The 22,807-nt window shown below is 41.2% G+C and overlaps 1 protein-coding gene across 1 annotated transcript in view; it reads right to left on the minus strand.

Annotated features, from left to right (window-relative positions):
- NSD3 (nuclear receptor binding SET domain protein 3) overlaps positions 1 to 18,076 on the minus strand; it is a 78,609-nt gene extending 60,533 nt beyond the window's left edge. Inside the window, exon 1 of the mRNA XM_056860223.1 lies at positions 17,959 to 18,076. The gene's annotated coding sequence lies outside the window, so the exon portion shown is untranslated. The remainder of the gene's footprint in view (positions 1 to 17,958) is intronic.
- Positions 18,077 to 22,807: the final 4,731 nt, after the last annotated feature.

The raw sequence follows: 22,807 nt of genomic DNA on the forward strand, positions 1-22,807 counted from the left end.
AATCAAACTAAAATGTTAAGCAACTTTTAAATAGCAGAACTAAAAAGAAATTCCTTTCCGGCAAAAAACAACAGTCTTGTGACATTTTTAAGACCAACAAGTTTATTATAGCATAAGCTTACATGGACTAGCACCCTCTTCTTCAGATGCACAGTGTTATCTTCAGTTAGTAAATCGTACATACACACAAACACACACAGGTAAAGAGGGAACCATTGCACACAGTAGACCCAAAGGTTATGAAGTGAAAGGTGTATTCATATTTAAAATAGTAATAATAAAGGTGTATAAAGGCCAATAGACTGTGAAGTCAACATGTAAAGTCTGTGATTATTTCTTCAATTTATGTGAAATTCCTAGAAATTTTATAGAGAGTACTTTCTGTTTCATGCATCTGACGACAATAAAAGCTTGTGTCAGAATTAGTCTATTTAGCTTTTAAGGAACATAAGACTTTTTGGTGCAACATGACTACCCTTCTAGAACTTTCCCATGAAGACACTGAGACAACCCTCTTATCAGTCAAGAGGTATCCATCCTTCCAATGTACTCCAATTCTAATCTCTTGGAATGATTCTGCATAAGAACACATCAAAAACTGCTCTGTAGAATAAACAAGGGTAACCTGGTTAGTATGAATGTCCTAAACGTTCCAAAAATTCCACTTCTGATACACACCTCTGAGCAACTTCTTTGGGGAATTAACCAGGCAATAACTTTATAGAATCATTGAGTTGGAAGGAACTAGAATATTCCCAACATTCACATATAATGAAACTAAATTAACTAGAGACTCCTTGAATAGAAAATCGCGTAGTCCCTGTTTGGAAGTTACTTGCATCCCATCATGGATTGTCCCCAGACACCAAGGAGAAATCAGGAGCCAGCTGCCAACTTGTACACTCCTTCCCTTGCTCTTGGCACGGAAAGAGGGGACTAGAGGAGAACAGACAAACTAGAAGGTCTTATAGAACAGGTTTGAGTCCAGTAGCACCTTAGAGATCAACAAGAGTTCCAGGGTATAAGCTTCCAAGGGTCAAAGCTCCCTTCGTCTTGCAGTTATTTGAACACAGATTTCACTTTTCTGGAAGAACCACCTCTGTCTAAAGAGCAGTGCAGCTCAATCCTATGTAGTTACTCCAGTCTAAGCCCACTGATTTCAATACGTTGGAGTAACTCTGTATAGGATGACACTGTCCGTCTAACTGTATTACAGAAGATCCCACATTCAAATGACCACAAGACCTATTGGCTCAGTTGTTCACCTTGTCTTCACAGTAAGAAATGCAAAGGAGGCACACAGACCAGGAGCTCACTCGTCATCTCTTGGGGGTGGGGGGATCATGGCAGGATAGATGGGTAAGATATATTATCTGAGCAGTCCCTTTCTGGAAATTAATATCAGAGTCCTCTTGGAGAACGTAGAGTGAGATCTCTAAAGAAATTTACGTTCCTCTGACAAAGAGATAAATGTCTTTCAATTACATCTAGCTCTTAATCTAGGTCCTGCCAACCTGGCTATGCAGATCCATGCCACCATAACCTCCACAGTTAACTGTTATAATGCATTCTACATGGGGCTGCCTCTGAAGAAGTCTCGGAAGCTCCAACTGGTGCAGAACAAGGCAGCGAGGCTCCTCTCTGGGGTCAGCTGCTTGGACCACATAACTCCAGTGCTGTGTGAACTGAACTGGCTACCTACTTGCTTCTGGGCACAATTCAAAGTGCTTTAAATGGAGAGCCAGAGTGGTGCAGTGGTTAAGAGCAGTGGACTCTAATCTGGAAAAACTAGTTTGATTCCCCACTCCTCCACATGAGTGGCAGACTCTAATCTGGTGACCTGGGTTGGTTTCCCCACTCCTACACATGAAGCCAGCTGGGTGACCTTGGGCTAGTCACAGCTCTCTTTGAGCTCTCTAAGCCTCACCTACCTGCACAAGGTGTCTGTTGTGGCGAGAGGAAGGGAAGGAGATTGTAAGCCGGTTTGATTCTCCTTAAAAGGTAGAGAAAGTCAGCATATAAAAACCAACCCTTTATAGCCTAGGACCCTCATACTTATCGAGCCACATATCTCAGTATAGTCACATGTGCAATTTACACTCTTCAGACAGCCTCCTCCTTGAGGTGCCCACCATTACAATTGTCTACATGGCCCCAGCAAGATCCTGGACCTTGTCTATGGTGGGCCAAGTCCTTTGGAAGGGTCTGCCAGAGTAGGCAGGGAGTATACCTTCCCTTGCTACATTTAGGAAGGCATTACGGCTGCCCTCTTCCAGAGAACATTTCCAGCAGATGTGCCTGTGAGTTTCCTGATCCCATGTTATGCTTTTAAATTGGTAAATTGTGTATTTTAATATGTTGTAATTTGGTCAACCTATGCCTTTGCAACTTGGTTGCTACAATGTTCCCTTGGTTGCTATAATGTTTCCTTGAGTGCAAGGAAATAAGTCAGGATGGAAATAAACTAGCAAGCTCAAGCAAATGCTATAATGCTTTTTATACAAACTATGACCTGTATTTACCTGAATTACTTGCTGGTACATTTGGCCCTCTGTGTCCCAATCAGTTTTATCAACTATTAACTTTTAATATATTGCTAATCCCCAGCCAATGGGATGAAACACATATACACTTTCAACAAGAGTAATATTCCCTGAGCTCCCAAAAGAAATGTTTTAAATATGCCTATCTCATCAACTTTTCTAAGATACCCAACTAGAAGGATAAAAATCAATGCTTTTTGTAGATAAAAAAGGCTTAAAAAACTGACTTTGTTTTATTTAAATCAGTTTTTTTAAATAAAATGCTTTTTGATAGATTTTCCTGTTTAAGATACATTATAGTCCAAAGGCTATTAATCATGAAATAAGGATTAGTTTTTAATTATGTAGCATGCGGCTGTTCATGCTATGTTTAAATTTTTTGGTAAATGAATTCCATTAATCCATTCACAATGTCATGCTCTTCCAGAGGATTCTGAAAGATTATTTTGGGCAATTTTTCTATCTAGAAGATATTATCAAAGATGCATGGTTTTGCAGTTCTCAAAACTTTGGATTTGTGTCTGCAGAGATAACACACCTCTTCTTCACAGCAAAAATGTTATAAGATAAACATACAAAATTGAGAAAAATACCTTAATCCTTTTGTTCCTTTGCAAATCTATGTACACAGAATCAACACCTTACCTCTTAAGTGCTAAATTTCAAGAAGTTCAATGAACAGAAGATGTTTTGGAGTGAAATAGATCTGCACAAGGAGCTAAGAGTAAGGAGGGAGGGACAAGCAATGAAAACGAAACCTTTTGTGCAGAATACTCCACAAGTCTTGGGATCTTTGTGTGTATAGCCTGAGGGTTATCATATTATTCTCTCCCTGGAGGAAAAAATCTATAATGGCAGCAGACCATAAAAGAGACCCAGTTTAGGAAAATTTTAATCAAGTTCTTCTACCTATGGGTAAGGCCGGCAGGCGTGCAAAATGCAAACAGAGCAACTGGCGATAGTTCACCTCTCAACAATTTCATATTTCTCTATCTACATATTTCTAACTGTATAACCAAATCAGTAATGTTTGATCTAACTGTAAAACTAATCTGGATAATTATTCTAAAAATGAAATCTTCACCTGGTTGTAAATATTAAGATTATACAAGCAAGAATGAGTCTTTATGTAGAAAACCATGATTTAAATCTAGTCTTACTGACTACTGATTTAAACTGATTAGATTTAAACCAAATTCACCCTGCCAACTAGCATTAATTTTGAATCCAATACGGTACACAAAGTCAGAATAATTCCATAACTGAGCATGCATTATGTTTTTCACATGACTTGTTAAATGTATGATCAACTACTCCTGTTTTATCTGAACTGGTATATAAATTTCTTGTGATTTTCTCTGATGGTAAAGTATAAGCTGATTTTAAAGACATACTAGAGGGTTAGATCCTAAGTACTGCAAGCAGAGTGAAGCCTATGGAGTGGGATTTCCCTTTCTCCACACTCCTATTTCAGCCCATTGAGCCCTCCCCGCAATTCTGCTCCCTGGGGCCAAGAGACCCTCAGGGGGGTCAGTGTGGAGGGTCTGCAGTGAGAGAGGGAAATCAGCAGAAACTGCCACTGCCTCCTCTTCCAATGGAAGCGCCAGTCCATCAGAGTAACTGCTATAACACTGGCAGAACAGCAATCTAGGATACAATTCAATATTATAATTTTTAAATAATACTGAAAAAGACAAAAACGTAACTGAGAGGAAGACGCCAGCTTAGTTAGACTTAACAAAGATAACAGAAGGTTAAACAAAACGTCTTCTTTTAAAACTTGAAGTTACTCAAAGAACGAAGAAATCGACAACTTTGGCAAATTAAATCCAAACCTTAAGCAAAGCAGACCAAGAAAGAATTTGAAGCACACGCTGCTCAAGACAGATCCCTGTGTAAAGGTTCTAGCTGTACACACCCTTCCCTCAATAGTGCAAAACCAGTCTGAACCATTTTTAAAACCACTGGCTTGCTGCTAAACAGTTTCAAACAGCAGCCCCAATTCTTGTTTTCAAATCCAGGTTAATGGTGTGAGCTCTTCAGCATGAAGGACTAACAGAATCCAGCATTTCTTGTTTCCAGGCCCACCAACATCCTTTCATGCATCATTAGCAAACATACAAAGCCAGAAGTAAGGAGGACTGTCTCCTCCATTTTCAGATCTGTTCAATTACAAGACAGAAAAGATGGAAGAGGGAGAGGAGACACCATGCTTAGTAAGGAGAAGCCACAGCTGCAGACAGCTCTTTTTCCTCTTCAAAAGAGGTTGTGGCAAAACAGAGGGAGGAGGAGTTGTTCATCTACTGACAGTCTTACTTGTAGAATAAAGGTGGCTGGGGTGCGTGTGTGTGTCTTTTGCCAGCACCTTTTCTTCTAGAGTTCATTACACACATTCAAAATTCTGTATTGCTAGTGCACCTCAAAGCCACCCAGCATTCTGCTTTCCAGGATATTTCAATGACAAAACTGGATGACAGCGCCATAATTTATAAAGTACATTTTTATAATGTGACAAGACGCATGCTTCCCTATTCTAGAAACCCTGATGACTCCTCTCGTCCAATCTAGAAATAGAAAATGTTCAGAAGTATCTAACCAAACAAGTTCAAAGCCAGAGGGAGCAAGTCCTTCCCTTCTCGCCTTATTTCTACAGCTGAGGCATGAAACAGCCCACCAGTTCAATATCTGACAATACCAATGTCAGCAGAGCTTCAAGGACAATGCAAACTAGAATGTGTTGGTAATTAATCATGGGATGGGCTATAACTGACAGTAAACAGTCAAGATGTGTTTCGCCCACTTGTATATGTGTTTCATGTTTACTCATTTATACAGCAGGTCCTAAATTGAGAATGATCTGCATACACTTCAACTATCCCCGTGTACCTGGGACACTCTTGGCTTTCTGGTCTCTATTCCTGGTAAATTGCACTCCCTAATTTGTCCCTATTTTTTACTTTGGGGGATGCTTTGGTAAAATGCTGCCAGCCTAAGATGCTAGAGTTGCCATTTTTCAGGGTTCATCTCCCACCTAAGGGACTCTAGAACTCAAATCTTGAGAGTTAAATGAATTTTACCTGTAGCACACATGCAGATCACTGCATATGCATGAGTGCATCTACATGTGCCATGCAGTACAAAATCTGTAGTTGCCAAGACATGTTTTGAATTAACAGCAACATATTTTAGGACATTTATATTTTTCAAATATATCTTTAACTGGGATATTCTAAATAAATAGAAGAGCACAGCCTTCAACAATGTGCAAGGGACAGGGAAATCAGGCAAAGTATTAGTATTACTAAAAAGTATTAGGAAAGTGATGGAAATCTGTATATTGGCAAGTGCCAACCTCATCTCTTCTATATAGCAGGGTTGCAGAATGTTGGGCACATCTCTGTCAGCTGCAAAAGATCCAAGTTGAGATTTTGTTTCCCCTTCCTGTTTGCAGGTATTTAAGCCTAAGCGTGGTCAGGGGAATGAACCTTTCAGCAAAAGGTAAAGGACTCTTAGGCTTTGGCTCTCAGATCATGGCTTGTCACCAGTGGACCTGAATGAGCCTGTCTGGTGGATCCAAGATCAGTCCAGGAAATAGTTTACTGTATTCTTTATCTATTTAAACTGCATTTTGTACACTGCTTTGGGTCCAAACTAAGGAAAGCAGAGTAAAAACATCTAAATAAAGAAGGGGGTTGGACTAGATGGCCTATTTGGCCCTTCCAACTCTATGATTTCATGAAATATGACCCATATCCACAGATGAGGCATGGCAAGTTACAGCAAATGGCAAAACATAGTGCTTAGGTAGAAATACCTATTTATTTTCTTTGAACAACATATTGCTCTTTCCCTGTAGTTTTTGTTCTGTGTACTTAATCAGTTCAAAACTGGACTGAATACTCTGTCAAATAATTGTTTACAGCCCCCTTTATGCTGGTCTTACCCTACTGCAATGCAAGACAGTAAAAGATAGGAAACAGCTTGTCTCACAGCAACAAGAAGCATGTTACAAACCCCCCTCCAGGAAAGCATTCTGAAGAATATATTTTTTCTTTCTTTGATGCACACCAACCTCAGCAGGGATCTAGAGGAAGTAAGCTAGTAACAGAGGTGATGGCAGATCCTACCTCAGCTACAGTCCTGCACTAGCTAAAGAATGGATTGCAAGCAAGGAGTTTTGATGTGATTCTGCACACATCAGCACAATGATCCCCAACATGGTACCCCTTGGTGCTATGGTATCCACCAATGGCCCATTTACTGATTCTACAAAATATCTCTTTCCTCAAATAAAGAAGCAGTTTGTGGTTTTCCTCCACATTGTTGGATGCACCACCTTGGTTTCTGCATGAAGCACCCAGTCACAATAGCTGCCTTCATCACAGGATAGTTGGCTTATAACCTTCCAACATTTTGACACTGGCTCAAGAACTCCAGACAGCCATTTTACGACAACTTCCATGCTCAATTCTCAAAATGTTTGAAAGAGCCCACAGGCACAACAAGCTTATTGACCCTTGTTTTGGCAGATGTCCTAGGAAAGGGGTATGGTGGATGGATGCCATTCTGTTGTTTCATGGCTATGGAAATGGGGGATGCTACCACCAACCTTAAATTAACATCCTTGTGCTACAGGAAGGCATGCCTAGGCCTTCAGGTAAGGCACCATTCAAAGGGTGCCTGTCTACTGGTTCACAAACCTCTCCCTCTCCCTTCAAGACATAAACACATTGTCACCCTCCTTTCACTGCAGCCCTTTCGTTTTGCCTCGGCACACGATGGTATGCCTGTCTATAGACATTCTCTCTATATCTATATCTATAAAACCAAGCCAATTAGATATTATACAATCCACTATTGAAGAATGCCATCTACATTTTCATTATTGTATAATATTGAACACATGTGAACACATGAAGCTGCCTTATACTGAATCAGACCCTTGGTCAATCAAAGTCAGTATTTACTCAGAGCGGCAGCTGCTCTCCAGGGTCTCAGGCAAAGGTCTTCCACATCATCTATTTCCTTAGTCCCTTTAACTGGAGATGCTGGGGATTGAACCTGGGACCTTCTGCATGCCAAGCAGATGCTCTACCACTGAGTCACGGCTCCGCTCCCTTGACACTTTTTAATGCCAAGAGCACTATCTCCCACTTAGAGAGGAAAGGTAGTTTTGCTTCATGGGAAGAGCCACACTGTTATTTGAGCCCAAGTTTCTACATTTTAACCTAGTAAGGTGCACACTCCAACACAGGAGGAGGAGAACACAAAGACTTCAAAGAGTTTTAAAAGGTAATAGCCAAATGGCTCACAAAATATCAGACTGCTGCAATGGCTGGTCTTGTTCCCGCCCCCACCCAATTAACAACAACAACAACAACATATTGTCGAAGGCTTTCACGGTCAGAGTTCATTGGTTCCTGTAGGTTATCCGGGCTGTGTAACCGTGGTCTTGGAATTTTCTTTCCTGACGTTTCGCCAGCAGCTGTGGCAGGCATCTTCAGAGTAGTAACACTGAAGGACAGTGTCTCTCAGTGTCAAGTGTGTAGGAAGAGTCAGAGAGGGGTTGGGTTTGAGCTGAGTACTGTCCTGCAGAAGTAATGTGCTAATCATTGTCCTGTAAGTATCAAGATTCCAAGAATGAAATCAGAAGGGCCATTAAACCAAACAAAAATCAGAAAACTCAGGAAAAACAGTCTCCCATAGGAAAGGTATTCTTGCCATTTATTAAAGGAGTCACTGATAGGATGGAGAAACTTTTGAAAAAACATAACCTACAAACGGTGTTTAAACCCACCAAGAAAATACAACAAATGCTACAATACAGCAAAAGACAAAAGAGACCCCCTCACCTCTGCAGGAGTATATCGTATACCTTGCAGCTGTGGAGAAGTTTATATTGGGACCACAAAACGCAGCATACAAACAAGGATAAAAGAACATGAAAGATACTGCAGACTTGGCCAACCTGAGAAATCAGCAGTGGCTGAACATAGACTGACACAAACAGGACACAGGGTCTTATTCCAAGACACTGAAAGACTGGACAATTCTACCAACTACTTCGTCAAATTGCACAGAGAAGCCATTGAAATTCATAAACATCAGCACAACTTTAACAGAAAAGAAGAGAGTTTAAGAATGAATAAGGCTTGGCTTCCTGCCCTGAAAAACCTCCAGACTAACAAAGGCTACAGTCAACAATAGCCATGCAGATTAGCTTTGGATTTCACACATTAACAGATCACTTCAGGATACAATGGTTTCATATTAACATACCACACCCTCATTAGTACATTATCTTGATACTTACAGGACAATGATTAGCACATTACTTCTGCAGGATAGTACTCAGCTCAAACCCAGCCCCTCTCTGACTCTTCCTACACACTTGACACTGAGAGACACTGTCCTTCAGTGTTACTACTCTGAAGATGCCTGCCACAGCTGCTGGCGAAACGTCAGGAAAGAAAATTCCAAGACCACGGTTACACAGCCCGGATAACCTACAGGAACCAACAACAACAACAGCTAGATGAACATTTCTGCACTACAGCAGTACATTAAGCATACATGGAAGCGAAAAAAACTAGCATCAGCAAAAGGACAGAATTAGGGTAAACACTGAGCAAGTTTGCTCTTTCCACAGGATTTCCTGTGGTTTTCATAGTATTTGCCCCAAACCAGTTTTGCATAAATGCTGGGTTTTGTTCTGTCAGCATCTTCACATCACATCTTAAAAGCTAGTACAGATAAAAACCTCAAAATTCCTTCACCATGGGATATAACACTCACAATCCCTTCACCAAGCCACTGGATCACATGCTTCACTCCAGGTCCTCCCCCTAATATGGTTTCCAAGTGAGATCAATTCATGAACTAGCTAGCCAAATCAACAGGGATGAAGTTACATTTCATACATTACTTACAATAGCACTATTACAGAAATTTGAAAAGATGCCAGTCACTGTATCTGGGCATGAAGTTAAGTTTCCTTATTATGAAATGGGAGAAATAAAACCACTGTTTGATAGCTACCAAACAAACGATTAGCCAAAGCACAGGTGCAAGATGTGATTGATATATTTAAGACACTGGTCATTGCCTAACTCGGGAAATCTCTTTACGTTAATACTTTTTCAAATAAAAGAATGCAAAAGACAAAATAAAACAAACAAAACAAACAAAGAGGGGGCGGGAATGGAAGTGCCAGCCATTCACTTGTTTTCTTATCTATTTATCAAAGCTAGTTCCCAGTGTTCAATTACTGTCTTCCAAGATCCCATCCTACTCTAGCATGACAAGACACAAGCACTACACAGAAATGGAAACAAGGCTATACGGATAACAATAACACTAACCACAACCCTGTACAGTAGATTTAGTATGTTATCCTCTGACTGCTGATGGGGAGGAGGGTGACTGGATATAGTGATTTGCCTATGACCACTTCATGAGTTCACAAGCCTTGACCCAAACATTTTCTTGTTTACAACATAATCCCATAAATATTTATTTTTGTTGAAGGGAAGGAAGAGCATATCACACAAAAAAGGGGGGCTCTTTTCCTCTTCCATATGTACTATGCGTGTAGCACTTTGAGGAAGCAATCTGATTTGTACAGAATGAAGTCATCATAAAAGTAACTGATCAAGCTGTTGGCTATCCTTAATATCTATTAATTACTAATTATTGTATTTTTCTAAAACAAATAAACAACTGAGGAACTTCTTTGGAACTATGCAAAATAAAATATTTTACATAGCTGTGGTACTGCCCATAATACAAGGAGTCTACAAATATTCACCAGGCTTGGTAGTCAAGCAATGCTTTAAGTACCCAGTTAGACACAGCTTATTTCGCCCCTGCGGAACAATAAGAAAGGAAGCACCTCCTTTTAGCCCTGATGCCGGATCAGAAGACAGTGTATAGACATCTCTGGCAATCACCCCTCTCCAATCCATGACACTGACAGCACAGCACAAGATACAACCTACTGCCATTTTGAAGAGGCACCCACTGCATCCCTGCACTGTTGCTGTATATTTAAACATGCACCGTCCTCCTGTGGTAAAGTATATTAGAAGCTTAGAAATCACAGCAACCAGCAGATAAAGCTTGCATTTGTAAACCTGCATTTGTAAACTCAAGCACATTATGACTTGATGCTCTCTGCAGACTGCTCTAACCTCAAACTTATTATGGGTTTGCAGTAGAAACCTGATATAATTTGCAATATATAGCAATAAATAGCTCTGAAACATGTGAACCTCAACACAGTTTAAATAAAATCTGCTGGAATGCCTGTGATCCGGGTTCCAAAAATGCAAAGCTAGCAAATGTTCAAATGCAATATTTTAATAACCTCACACAGTAAGTCTTATATTTTGCTGCAATTATGTTCCATCAAGCCCAGCATCCTATTTTTGACAGTGGTCTAACACTCAATGTTTCACAGAAGGTATAACACAACCAAAATGGGGGTAATTTGTTCTACCAATCTATTCTAGTGGCTTCAAAATGCAGCAAGTTGTGGAGGGGCCGTGGCTCAGTGGTAGGGCATCTGCTTGGCAAGCAGAAGGTCCCAAGTTCAATCCCCAGCATCTCCAGTTAAAGGGACTAAGCAAATATGTGATGTATAAGACCTCTGCCTGAGACCCTGGAGAGCTGCTGCCAGTCTGAGCAGACAATACTGACTTTGATGGACCAAGGGACTGATTCAATATAAGGCAGCTTCATGTGTTCATGTGTAAACCCACTTCATCCATAATTAAAATTCTGCATTATCCAAGCATTCACATAAATGTACTAATTCGTTACTGGAACATTTTAATTATTTCACAAAATGATCATTTTGTGATACATGGTACATTCTCAGTTGCTTGCAGCAAGAAAAGTAGTAGCCATTGAAGTTCCCTTCTGCCAGAGAAGCATCACTACAAAATAACTGTGATGAATTTTATCTCAAGAATAAATAAGCGCACATTTAATTTCTAATAGCTTTAACTCTGGAAATCACTGAGCATGCTCCTGGCCAAATCAGCCACTTTCAAGTTCCCAATTGGTATTTAGATCTTTTATTGAAATCAACGAGGTTTAAAAGTACATAATTTGGACTGGATTATGTGCATGGTTTTCAGAATAGAAATAAAACTGGTTTGCTTTCAAACAAAGCAATGGCAAACTAAACATGCTGGGTATCTGGAGCAAACTGTGGAAAGTATAAGGTATCAGCCTTCACTAGACCTCAAGATCCACTAATCATTTAGAAATAGTTGTAAAGAGAACACTAAAGTCATGCCTAGAAGAATATGGTTTGCTGGCTTCAGCTAGCACAGAGAACGAGATGCAGGAAACACATGTTCCACTCTAGCCCATCTCTCCTGTCTTCCCATTTGCGTCCATTGCTAGCTCTTACCTTTGACGTCCTGGACCATCTCGGCCCATAAGGAACTCCTCTATCCATACTGCTTCTACCCATCTCTCGAGATCAACTGATGCAACCTGAAGATGAGTTGATTCAGATCCAACTACAAACCACAGTTTGGTGCAATGTGAATTGGCCCTTATTCATCTGTTCTCTTCTCACTGCCAAGTTATGGTTTGTGCTTGCTCTTCAAATCACATTTCTAAACCACGGTTTGAAACAAGTTTGCTACTCTAACTCAAAGGGCATGAACAAACCATAGTTAACTGGTTTGATATAGCTTGTACTGAAGAACTAGCTAAACTGCAGCATGAAAAGGGATAATAGAATGCATGAGCACAAAAACAGGCCAGAATGCCAAACCATGGCTTGGCATTAAACATAAATCTACATTTACCCAAATGCATCAAGTTGGGCACAACACTTTTTCTATCTGGGCCTAGGAACTCATTCCCTAAGAAGGTCTCTCTGCCAACAAGTTGATAGCATTTTATAGCAAAAGGCTTTTCTTGGGTATTGGCTGACTTTTTATTGAATTCCAATTATGCCACTGGATTTATTTAGCCCATTTTGGTATTCTATTTTAACAGCGCCACTTTAATGACTGTATGTTTACAATGTTTTATTTTGCGTGTTTTGTTTGAGATACTCCTGCAGAAAAGCAACTGATAAACATATAATAAACATAAAAACAACAAACAGCTATAGCCAGAGCATTGAACCTTTTGAGCCAAGGTTTAACAGTAAGCATACTCAACTGGTACATAAATTCCTCTGAAATCAATGACACCCTCTTACAGAAAGATGTGCCTGCACTAAGGTGTTAGCTTTCCATCATCAACACGCTTGCATGCATGTAACTATACAGTGAATCAGATTTTCATTCCAACAACTGTTTTTATATGCATGTACCCTGTCTTTTATTTTACAAACCTTTCCAAGAACCATTTTTTCCCCATCTCTGAAAAAAAAGAAAAGAAGACATCACCATTTTCATGTCATGAGAAACACAGGCAGTTATGTTTTTACTGGTTCCACTGTTTTAAAGCCTAGTTGGTCCAATAACAGTACTGTCTCATTTAGCTGATGATTCCCATTCAACACAACTGGCAACACTGTGGTCAGTTCTGCTTTTTTAAGTAATAAGGTAATTTAGACTACACTTTGTGAGTGTGAAAACATACCACGACATTAGCCGTCATAGAAATGTCATATCAATACACAGTGCTTAAAAAGCTAAACCTTTTGAAGTGAAAAATCTTCATTCCTAGAAAGCATTTTGCTGCAATCTCCCCCCTTTACCTATCACTGTTTTATCTTCATCAGGTATCTGTCCTCTCCACTGGAGCCAAACATTACCACTTTAAGCAGTTCAACACCTTGTGTCATCCATCGATCACCTTTTACTATGACCCATTTAAAGAAAAATAGTAACCAGAAAAAACAGCAATGCCATTACAGTCATCACCCTGTTCAATATAAACACGATGGAGTTGCAAAGTATTAATGAACTATTACTACATGCAACTATACCACTGTAGCCAATAATAATAATAAATTTTGCATTAGCCAAGATTATTAGGTTTAAAAAAACAGACAGCAACAGAACCACCTAGGAGAACATAAACAGGTGCATAAAAATGAAAGAAGAATACCAAAATATGCTACTTTGTTTTTTAAACAAAACAGCAGATTTATCAACATACAGAATCGAAAACCTCACACCAAGATTTGGCTGAGCTGCAAGACATTCACATTTATGCTTCTGTCATGGCAACACAGTAAAAACAGAATTAACAAACAAAATGTTAAACGTACATTCAGAATATGGAGCCACTCTCCAGAGCAGACCAACAAAAAATTGAAATGCTATCAAACTGAAAAATATCATCAAAGCATCATACAAATATACCTGCTTTCCACTTATCAGATACCTGAACAGCAATTTGTCTCACATCTCTGTTGTCTGCTGTACGTGAAATTCTAACAGCATTTGCACAGTTCAGTGTTGGTTAAAATATGGGAGTCCTGGCTATTTGAAGAAAAAATACATTCGAGAAAAACAATTTAAGAAAAACCTAAAGGGGTAAAAAAATCTCAGTGTACTAAATTTAAAATATAATCATTAAATAAGTTTTAGCTAGCTGTACACAAACGAGTGTGCCTTTTGTCAGCAGTACTAGCAATGTAATTTCCTTGTTTACTTAAAGAGACTGCAGAAGACATTGCAATTTGTTCTGCCATTTACAACAGAGACAGCTCTCTGCCTATTCCCATTTAATTCTTCATGAAAATGGAGAGAAAAATATTTCTGTATAATCCCACTGCAGCTTTGTATTGAAAAGGGTTAATTTCTGCACCGCAGTCCTGGCTGCAGAAAGGAAACGGGAGGGAGGGAGAATGTCGCTTTCCCAAGCTTGCTAATGATAAATTTCAGAATGGTATGAGGGTAGGAAAGGGAATAGGAAGCTATGAGAACGCACCGAAGCATCAATTGTTAACCCAAGACAGTGAAGATTTTTTTTGGGGGGGGGGGGTTTGAAGACGAGGGTGGGAAAGAGATTTACACTGCAGTATCTGGCAGCAAACATGGCTGCCTCTACCCCTTTAAATCGGAACGGCCCTCCTCTTCCTCCTCCATCACATTAAACTATTCTCTGGTCTTTCCTCAATTATTCCTCATCCCTCCTTTGAAAAACAGAGAGCGCCTCTCCCTATAAGCAACAACAGGATAAATATTAAAATCCTATGTTTGAGCCATAATAAGACATTTGTGCAAATTTATACAGGTATACTTGGAATAAGAACACACACAAAAGACTGTTTCATTACCAATCCCTGATAAAGAGTTCCCCAAATCCCATGTCAGCACTACCTCATGACTCTCCACTGTAGATGTTATGCAAAAGGCAGCCTCTAACACACTGAACAATCTCTGTAGCCCAAATTCTCACACTTCAATCACACAGCTCTGCTTTAAGGCCATATCCCTAGACTCCCCATGCACCTTTTCCATGTATATATACACTGAACTCAACACCACATTTATTACACACCTCCTTGTAGTATACAACCTCCCTCCCATCCCTCAACCTTTCATACTGAAGATCAAAATACTCCAAGCTACCTAATGCCCCACTAACCTCTTATGTTTCCATCACCTTGTACACCTCATCATCAGCTGCACTCTTAACACAGACTAACACACATGCATACAGGTCATTTAACCACTACTATCTTATACCGTCAGCGGCCTTTTCCATCTTTATCACTACGGCAACTCCTCCAGATGACAAATCCCATTGTTTCCAAACTTCCTGCAATTTCACCCACATCTTCAAAATCCTTCATCCCCACCCCCCAACAAATGCCCAATGTCCCATTCAAGGCCTACTTTCCCAGCACTGGCGCACATCTGCACTAGTTTTCTTAGAACAAACCAGAGAGCGCAAATTCTTACACTTCATTCACCCAATTCTACTGTTAGCTCATTCTCCTCACAGGTATTTGTCCTGTATCTTCTGCCGTCAATGGTCATTTCAAAGCACAAACCTCTTCCATCTGCATTTCCCCACATAAAGTCCTAAACAGAATTACACCATTCTAAGGCCCCTGACTTCAATGGCTTTAGCAAGATGTAACTCTGTTTAGGATTGCACTGCCAATCTGTTTTTCCTCCTGTCCCCCACAATACTGTCTGTCATATACTGGTGGGGATTAAGCCAGCATGGAGTGATTATTTTATCACAGTGTCTGATGCTTTAACACACATTTTATTTTGCTATTTTTATTAGATGTTTTTGATGCTGCTACAACAAAATATCAAGAAACACATAAATACTTTGCTGCTCAAATTCCCTCTTATAAACACACTACCCCCTATTTCCAACCTACCGGTACCGCAGTGATTTAGATCCCAGTTCAAATCTGAAATGAACTCAGTGGCTGGCCTTAGGCTAGCCACTTCCTCTCATATTTATTTGCAACACAGAGATCATATTGACCTTATTGATCACATGTCTATCTTGCCTTTCCACTCAGGACAGCAAGTGTGAATTTCTTCCCATTTTATCCTCACAAAGGACACAAGCTGAGAGATAGCAACCATCTCAAAGTCACACCATGACCCTGAGAGCCAGGTCTCTCAATGCACTAGCCACTATACCACCGTAGATTATTGATAGCTACTTACTTGGTACTAACTTTTACAGTGCTTTATGTCCGTCTAGACATTAGGAAGAATTTTCTAACAGTTAGAGTGGTTCCTGTTAAACAGGCTTCCTTGGAGGTGGTAAGTGCTCCTTCCCTGGAGGTTTTTAAGCAGAGGTTAGATGGCCATCTGTCAGCAATGCTGATTCTAGGACCTTAGGCAGACCATGAGCGGGAGGGCATCTTGGCCATCTTCTGGACATGGAGTACGGGTCACTGGGGTGTGTGGGGAGATAGTTGTGAATTTCCTGCATTGTGCAGGGGGTTGGACTAGATGACCCTGGTGGTCCCTTCCAACTCTATGATTCTAGTAAGATAAATATTGATTCATAAAGCCATCCTGAACACTCTAAAGTGTTGCATAAACGCCAATTATTGCAAGCATTCATAAGAACTGTTTTATGAGACTTTGGTTTATGCTGCTCAATGTTTTATGCTGCAGCTGGGTTTCTGAGGCTGGGTTTTAATAGCTTATTGTTAACTTTTACAGTGCTTTGTGTTTTTATTATGTTTTATTTTTTAAGCTACCATAAGCAGGTTCTCTGGAAAGTCCGCACAGAAATGTCTAAATAAATATAGATAATTTCAGATGGGTAACTGTTTGCCTGTAGCAACAATATAAAACACGCATCCAGTGGCATTTTGGAGATTAAAAAAAATTATTCCTGCATAACCTTTCATGAAGTAAAGAAGAAATAAAGCAGCACCTTTAAGACTAGCCAAGCTTATTCCAGCATAAACTTTCGTGAGTCAGGCCTCACTTCTTCAGATGCACATGAAATGAAAATTTTTACATGAACGTTTACAACCAAAATCAAAGACAGAAAAAGTTGGGGGAGAAGAGGAACTGTGGCAAACAGGCCTGTTGTAAAGCCTTCCGGTGTCAATCTCTATGTACAGTGGACTGAAGCGACTGTAACACTTAACGAGAGAGATCAGTTTCCAGTGGGCTCTGGTTACAGAGAGATAAACTGTGAGTCAGAGCTCACTTCCTCAGATGCATGAAACATACTTCTGTTAAGTAAATACACTTGTATTAAAAGCTGCAAAACAGAAAGGTTGGCGGCGGAGAGATCTTACAACCAGTTTAAAACAAGATCCAGTCAAAAGAGTATCCCACACTTTTCTGCTGGTTGCTTGCAGCTTTCAGTATAAATGCATCTACCCAACAACTGTTCATTTCGTGCATCAGACAAGCTGAGCTCTGACTCAAGCAGAGGTTAGCCAGGGTAAAAAAAAATATGTTAGTGTTTATAAAAAAAAAAAATGTTAGTGTTTATGGCGCCACGGACATATTCTTTTAGTTTATTGCAAACTTGTCCCTGGTCACATCATAAAACTGCTTGTAAGAAACCTGGCAGGAGAAACGTTTGAGAACTGAAAGAGGTCACGCACTCCCTTCAGGTTCCTCAAAACCATACGCATGCGTGAGCAGGATAGTGACGTTTTTGGGGTGTTTTTTTTTTTTAAGTTTGGTTTAACGCATTTAACAACAGCAACGGCTGCAGACATTCAAAATAGGGCAGTGCTGCTGTACGACAAATAACGTTAGACTACGAACGCTTGCGGGCTGCTGCCAACGCTTCCCTGGGCCCAGCTCACCCGCCCCCCCCCCCGCGGGCTCCGAAGTCCGCCCAACTCTTCCGGCGCCCCCCCAGCAGTCCCGCTCCCTCGCCGGAGCCCCGCCCCCTCCTCTCAGACTCCGCCCTCTCCTCTCAGACTCCCCCCCCCCCACAACCACCACCACTCGGTCTTGGCGCGCCTCCCTTCCCCTCTCACCTTCAGTCTGTTCCATTCTAAATCCCCCCACCGTATCGGACCGATCCCAGCAGAGACACAAAACACGGAAGCCGCGAGGGAAAGAGCCGCGCCAGGCCGGCCGGGGCTCGGCGGCGAGCCAGGCCCCGCGGTAGGCCGCGCTCGATCCCCGGCCTCGATTTCTGCGGCGTCCTTGTTTTTGTTGCTGCCGCCGCCCCCGCCTCGGCCTCCTCCTCCTGGCGCCGCTTCCACCACGGCCGCCGACCCCGGGCGGCCAAGGAGCCGCAAGGCCGCGCGGGAAGCCGACGAGAGCGCGGTAGGGTGGGGAGGGGGGCGACAGAGAGGGGGCGCTGGCGCTCCGCTCGCTCTCGCTGGTTCCCGGTCTCGGCCCCCTCGCTCGTTCCCGCTCCCTCCGCCTCTTTCGCCTCACGCACACAAAAGCGCCACACACAGGCCGCGGCAGTCGGCCCCGTAAAAAGCGGCCCTCTCATTGGCTGCCTGAGTTACGCCAACCACGGGGCCTGCTGGGAGTTGTAGTTTCCTGCCGGGTCTTGGCCTTCGGAGGGGCGTTTGCATCCCTGCTTTTGGGAAGCGGGGATATGGGAGGGGGGGGCATACTGGGGAAGGGATTTTACTTGCCCAGACGGCAGAAGAGGTATGACTTTTTTTTTATTGTGATTTTTTAATCGGGCTGCTCACATGTCCTGCAGGTGATGGTGGCTGTGTCTTTAAGGCAGTGCCTTGTCCAAATAAAATGCATGTTCTAATACAGGAGCGTTGATAAGATAACTAGGCATTTACATTTACTTTGTTTTAAACCAAGACTTGGATGTAAGGAAGACATGATCCGTAGGATAATGAAGAAGCGACTACGATTTTTAAAAACTATGTCGTGACGTACACACCGATGTCTGGCTTGCTTGTAAAGGTTGCAGATTTTAGAATAATTAATAGCTTTGAGGAATGCAGCAACTATACAGCTGCAATGCTACGCACACTTTCCATGGAGTAAGCGCATTAAACACAGCAAGACATAACGTCTGCATAAACGTCCATGGGATCCAAATCCTTTTGTTTAAAAAAATTATTAACAAATTCATTTCAATGTATAGACCATCCCACCCCAAGCCCCCCACCCCAAATCTTGGCATGTATTAAATATTCAGGAAATACCGTTGTAAGTTTTCCAATAATTTAGGGCTTATTTTAATGCATGAATCACATCTCTAATGATCTTGCACAGTTAAGAACCTTACAAACAAACAATCTTGAATGGCCCTTACCTTGTGATTTCAGAGTTCTTTTGACATGAGAGAGAAAATTGTGTGCATCCAAAACATACAAAGCACATAATCCAAAAAACACCTCTTAACTGAAATTTTTTCCTTATGTGGCATTTAGAGGATTGTGTTTTCATGTTGCAGAGCATATTTATATTCTATATAACCTGTGTGTGAGGGTGCTGAGGGGTCATTAATCTTAGCTAGACTGATAGGATCTGTAGAAACATCTGCAGTTGCAAAAAATATGTACCACACAAGGTTTGGATGGATGGGGTTTTTTTAGCTTTACATGTAGGGACCAGTACAAGTGAAGAAGACTGTTAACAAAGAGGCATACCTGAAATAGGCTTAACCTGCTTTTCAGCAAACGAGTTAAATAGGCTGCAACAGGCAATTAAACACAATTTTATTGGATTAGATGACACTATCCTCAAAAGGTTGTGGATTGCATTTAAGTATTAGAACAACAACCTGAAATGCATCACATAATCCCACATTATTACAACATAAGATTAGAATGCATAAAGCACCTCTGTTATGATGTTACTTTCTAAATTAGAAGGAAGAATTGTTCAAAAACATTCTCACTACTGCCCGCACCCTCCTGCCCTCCAGGTGAAAAGTAGGAAGGGAAGTTGTGAGCACTTTGGTCTGAAAGAGACATACTGCCCTGGCATTGGAGGCGTTGCAGTGCTAAAAGACTTGGAGATGGCATTGCAGCGCAATGTCTTTCCTGCATACAACAAAGAAAACATGAGTGGTAGAGAGAGGACATGCTGCAACCACAACTATTGAGAACATTATGGGCGATCATTGTGCCTCCGTTTGAGGTGCAGTGAGTTGCTATGAGAGACGTGTGTTCATGTGTGTTCTAGGACTGCTTTGTACTGAAGTACCTGCAGTGCCTATGTACCTGCTGGACCACCTCTCCTGCTGTGTTGCAACAGCTTCACTTATCTGAGCAAAGCCTTCTGAAGGCACCACCTTGAAAACAGGTAAAATCAGCAATCTCCCATTCATGCATATTCTCTATGGATGCTCCCACATTATGGAAAGGTTTGTCTGAGGCTATTAGGAAGGCTCCCACACCTCATGTTTCACAAAATGAAGTTATTCAGAAGGGCATTCTTGGAGAGGGAGCAGAGGTGTGGCATAAAGGATCTGCTCAAGAGGTAACCTCTATTAGGGATAACGTTTTCCTGCACTGAGTGTCTTGTTGCCTCTTAGACAGTCATGTTTGCATTGTTGTTTTTTCAGTTCTCAATCCCCTGCATTATTTTGTTTTACTAGGAATCTTTGCTGTTAGATTCAAGTGTTATCCTATTTTGTGATCCACTTTTTGATTGACTGAATAGTTTTTAATACTACTTATAATCCACCTAGAGTCCCAGTGAGAAAGGCAGACTGTAAGTGAAAATAATGATGACAATTATTATAATAATAAATACAATTTTGGATGTTTGCTGTGTTCTTGTGTGATGGAGGATTTTGAAAGTTAGAGAGTAGAGGAGTATTATTCTATGGGATATTGCCTACTGGGGGAAAGGAGGAACTCTAGAGTGAGAAGAAAATCAGAATGGTGAAAGGGGATTCAGTACTGTTTCAGTGCATTGGAATGTCTTTTTACACTCTACTGCAGGAGGTGGTAGAATTCCGGATAAGTTTCTAGCCTCACTACTTGGGTTTGGCTGCTGGGTAAGACACTAGAACATCCAGTGGGGCATCCTATTTTTGAATGCTCCTCCATATTTTAAAAGCACAGCTACAGGTAGAAAACTAGCACAGCAGGCAGTATGGTTCTGCATATTAATTTCTCTGTTGGGAGATGTGAAGTAGGGAATGGACATTGCATTGCTTGTACTTTTGTAATCCCACATTCTGCATTGCTCACACTATGCCGGCCTGGGCAGTAGGCTGTACATATTGTCATTTAATTTTGTACTCCTAGTCCTATTGCATTATCCATCCAATGTTGTGTACTGTATGATTACTTTTGCTATCTGTGTAGTCTATAATCTGCCTTGAATCTCTGTGAGAAAGATGGGCTATACCTGAATTAAATAAAATGTGGGGGAATGTGGCAGCGCAGGAAGGAGCTGCTCTGGAACAGCTTCTCCCACCACCAGAGTAAAAATGAGAGATTGTTCTTGTCATTGGGGTCCTAGGAGCATTTTTGTACTACATCTGCTTTGGGAGAGACGGAAGAGTGGTCCCCTCAGAGATGCTTGAGAGTAGATGAGAAAGAACAGACATGGAAATGGGATGGAGGCCTTTAAGTCTTTGATTTCTTTGTTCAATTTATAATGTTGGTTTCTCATTTGTGTTTTTCAGTTTATTGTAACCCACTCAGATTAGACCGGACAAAAAACTCATAGTAAATAAATGGGAGGGGGTGAGCAGAGCAGCCACCACTAATACTGGATTACTGAATGTATGCCATTTTGAAACAGTAATAAAGAACTGGCTGAATGCCTGAGTTAGATTTTTCTTTTGCTGCTAACATTAGAAACGTGTGCTTGTTATAGAATGTAGCAAAGATAAGAAGCTAGGGCTTAGGCTGGCCAAGCTGTGCCACATTTGTTTACATTCTCTTTAAACGAAAATTCACAGAGCACTGGGATGTGGAGGATGCCTTTAAAATTGCATTTAATTACTAATGCATTACATAAAGACAAGGAACAAGCAAGATTCTGGTGGATCGATTACAGTGTGTGTCTTTCTCTCTGCATTTCTGATTTTAACAGCTGGGATTTGGCATCGGCAAGAGTCTGAGAATACATACAATAGTTTCTAATAACATTTTGGATGGAAGATGTGCAGAGAGTTATTTGCAATTCATTCCACTGTTGTCCAAATGCAAAGCATCTGAAGGAAGCATGTGCATCAAATCTCTTGTATCCACTCACAGGGTAGAAGGGGAGAGGAGAGGAACTAAATTGTATTTACATGTAGCATAGGCAGACGCCAAAATAAAATACAACAGTATTGGGGGTGGGGAGATAGGAGAATGACAATGCCTGTTTCCAGAAGCAACAGCTAATAAAACATGATCAAGTAGCAAGGAAAGGAAACATATTATCAGACGAGAGATGAAAGATTCTACCAGTTGCTCAGTGCACGTTGTGGACATCTCAACATTCCTGTTACATTCCAGTGCAGCTCACAAGCAAATAAGGTATTTGTCTTATCTAGGTTTGGGATTGTACAATAATAGGATGTATAGGAGAGCCAGCGTGGTGTGGTGGTTAAGAATGGTGGCTTGGAGCGGTGGAGTCTGATCTGGAGAACCGGGTTTGATTCCCCACTCCTCCACATGAGCAGCAGAGGCTAATCTGGCGAACTAGATTTGTTTCCCCACTCCTACACATGAAGCCAGCTGGGTGACCTCGGGCAAGTCACAGCTCTCTTAGAGCTCTCTCAGCCCCACCTACCTCACAGGGTGTCTGTTGTGGGGAGGGGAAGGTGATTGTAAGCCGGTTTGATTCTCCCTTAAGTGGCAGAGAAAGTCAGCATTTAAAAACCAACTCTTCTTCTATTTAGAAGCACATTTTTTAAATTACGACATGCCATCAAAATTGGAGGTGACC

Source organism: Euleptes europaea, chromosome 14 (assembly GCF_029931775.1).
Source record: "Euleptes europaea isolate rEulEur1 chromosome 14, rEulEur1.hap1, whole genome shotgun sequence".
Lineage (NCBI taxonomy): Eukaryota > Metazoa > Chordata > Lepidosauria > Squamata > Sphaerodactylidae > Euleptes > Euleptes europaea.